Below are 3,269 nucleotides of genomic sequence, written 5' to 3'. Positions count from 1 at the left end.
CCTTTTTGACATCCATTTGCCAGATTTCATAAAACACGGCAATTGCTAACATAATTCTAACCGACTTCAGCATCGCTATGGGTGAGAAAGTCTCATCATAGTCAACTCCTTGAACTCGTCAAAAACCCTTTGCGACAAGTTGAGCTTTATAGACGATCACATTACCATCAATGTCTGTCTTCTTCTTGAAGATCCATTTATTCTCAATGGCTTGCCGATCATCGGGCAAGTCCACCAAAGTCCATACTTTGTTCTCATACATGGATCCTATCTCGGATTTCATGGCTTCAAGCCACTTGTCGGAATCCGGGCTCGTCATCATTTCTTCATAGTTCGTAGGTTCGCCGTTGTCCAACAACATGACTTTCAAGACAGGATTGCCGCACCACTCTGGTGCGGAACGTGTCCTAGTCGACCTACGAAGTTCAGTAGTAACTTGATCCGATGTTTCATGATCATCATCATTAACTTCCTCTTTGGTCGGTGCAGGTACCACAAAACTTCTTTCTGTGATGTGCTACTTTCCAGTTCGAGAGAAGGTACAATTACCTCATCAAGTTCCACTTTCCTCCCACTCACTTCTTTCAAGAGAAACTCCTTCTCTAGAAAGGATCCATTCTCAGCAACAAAAGATCTTGCCCTTGGATCTATGGTAGAAGGTATACCCAATAGTCTTTTTAGGGTATTCTATGAAGATGCACTTTTCCGCTTTGGGTTCGAGCTTATCAGGCATAAGCGTCGCATCCCCAAACTTTAAGAAACAACAGCTTAGGTTTCTTGCCAAACCATAATTCATACGGTGTGGTCTCAACGGATTTAGATGGTGCCCTATTTAAAGTGAATGCAGCTGTCTCTAATGCATAACCCCAAAAACGATAGTGGCAAATTGGTAAGAAACATCATAGAACGTACCATATCCAATAAAGTACAATCACGATGTTCAGACACACCATTACGCTGTGGTGTTCTAGGTGGCGTGAGTTGTGAAATGATTCCACATTGTCTTAAGAGTGTGTCAAACTCATAACTCAAATATTCTCCTCCACAATCAGATCGTAAGAACTTTATTTTCTTGTTACGATGATTCTCCACTTCACTCTAAAACTTCTTGAACTTTTCAAATGTTTCAGACTTATGTTTCATTGAGTAGATATTCCCATATCTACTCAAGTCATCCGCGAAGGTGAGAACATAACGATATCCAACGCGCGCCTCAACACTCATTGGACCGCATACATCGGTATGTATTATTTCCAATAAGTCACTTGCCCGCTCCATCGAGCCGAAAAATGGGGTTTTAGTCATCTTGCCCATGAGGCATGGTTCACACGTATCACATGATTCAAAATCAAGTGATTCCAAGAGTCCATCGGTATGGAGCTTCTTCACACGCTTTACACCAATATGACATAAGCGGCAGTGCCACAAGTATGTGGTAATATCATCATTAACTTTGCATCTTTTGGCATCTCTATTATGAACATGTGTATCACTACGATCGAGATTCAATAAACCATTCATTGGGTGCATGATCATCAAAGATTTTATCCAAATAAATAGAACAACCATTGTTCTCTGATGAATAATTGTCTTGCAATGAACACGATCAGATATGATGTTCATGCTCAACGCATGCACAAAATAACAATTATTTAGGTTTGTAATCCCGAAGGTAAAGGGGGCGTGCTGATGGCGATCATATCAACCTTGGAGACACTTCCAATGCACATCATCACCACGTTCTTAGCTAGTCCTTGTTTATTTCGAAGCTCCTGTTTCGAGTTGCAAACAATAGCAACTGAACCGGTATCAAATACCCAGGTGCTACTACGAGCACTAGTAAGTTACACATCAATCAAATATACTCCAGTCAATGTTGCCAGCCTTCTTTATTTACCAAGTACTTGGGGTAATTCCGTTTCCAGTGACCATTCCCCTTACAATGGAAGCACTAAGTCTTGGGTTTGGGTTCAACCTTTGGGTTTCTTCACTGGAGCGGCAACTGGCTTGCCATTCTTGAAGTTTACCTTCCTTCCCTTGCCCTTCTTGAAACTAGTGGTCTTATTAACCATCAACACTTGATGCTCCTTCTTGATTTTTACATCCAAGGCCTAAAGCATTGCGAATAGCTCAGGGATCATCTCCATCCCTTGCATGTTATAGTTCATCACAAAGATCTAGTAGCTTGGTGATAGTGACTAGAGAACTCTATCAATCACCACTTTATTCTGAAGTCTAACTCCCACTTGATTCAAGTGATTGTAGTACTCAGACATTCTGAGTACATGCTCACTAACGGAGATGTTCTCCTCCATCTTGCAGCTACAGAACTTGTCAAAGGTGTCATACCTTTCGATCCAGGCGTGAGCCTAAAAAACCAACTTCATCTCTTGGAACATCTCATATGCTCTGTGGTGCTCAAAACGTCTTTGGAGCCCGGTTCTAAGCCAAAAAGCATGGCGCACTGAACTATCGAGTAGTCATCTTTTCTTGTCTACCAGATGTTCATAACGTCCTCAGGTGAAACCGTAGGGGGTGGCTCACCTAGCGGTGCATCAAGGACATAAGCCTTCTGTGCAGCAATGAGGACAATCCTCAGATTACGGACCTACCGCATAGTTGCTTTCATCATCTTCCAACTTTTCTTTCTCTAGGAACGTATTAAACTTCAGGGGAGCTACAACATGGGCCATTGATCTATGACATAAATTGCTAAGATACTTAGACTATGTTCATGATAATTAGTTCATTTAATCAAATTACTAATGAACTCCCACTTAAAACAACATCCCTCAAGTTGTTTAAGTGACACATGATCCAAATCAACTAATCCATGTCTGATCATCACGTGAGATGGATTAGTCATCAATGGTGAACATCTCCATGTTGATCTTATCTACTATATTACTCATGTTATACATTTCGGTCTCCTGTGTTCCGAGGCGATGCCTGTACATGCTAGGCTCATCAATTTTAACCTATGTGTTCTACATGTGTAAAACTGGCTTACAACTGTTGTATGCGAACGTAGAGTCTATCACACCCGATCATCACGAGGTGCTTCGAAACAACGAACCTTTGCAACGGTGCACACTTAGGGAGAACACTATTTCTTGAAATTAAGTGAAGGGGTCATCTTATTATGCTACTGTCGTTCTAAGAAAAATAAGATGCATAAACATGATAAACATCACATGTAATCAGTATGTGACATGATATGGCCATTATCATCTCGTGCCTTTGATCTCCATCTCCAAGGCACCGACGTG

The sequence above is a fragment of the Triticum dicoccoides genome, chromosome 3A (genome assembly GCF_002162155.2).
Source record: "Triticum dicoccoides isolate Atlit2015 ecotype Zavitan chromosome 3A, WEW_v2.0, whole genome shotgun sequence".
Taxonomy (NCBI): domain Eukaryota; kingdom Viridiplantae; phylum Streptophyta; class Magnoliopsida; order Poales; family Poaceae; genus Triticum; species Triticum dicoccoides.
The sequence above is the reverse complement of the archived record's forward strand: the minus strand, read 5'-3'. Positions refer to the sequence as shown.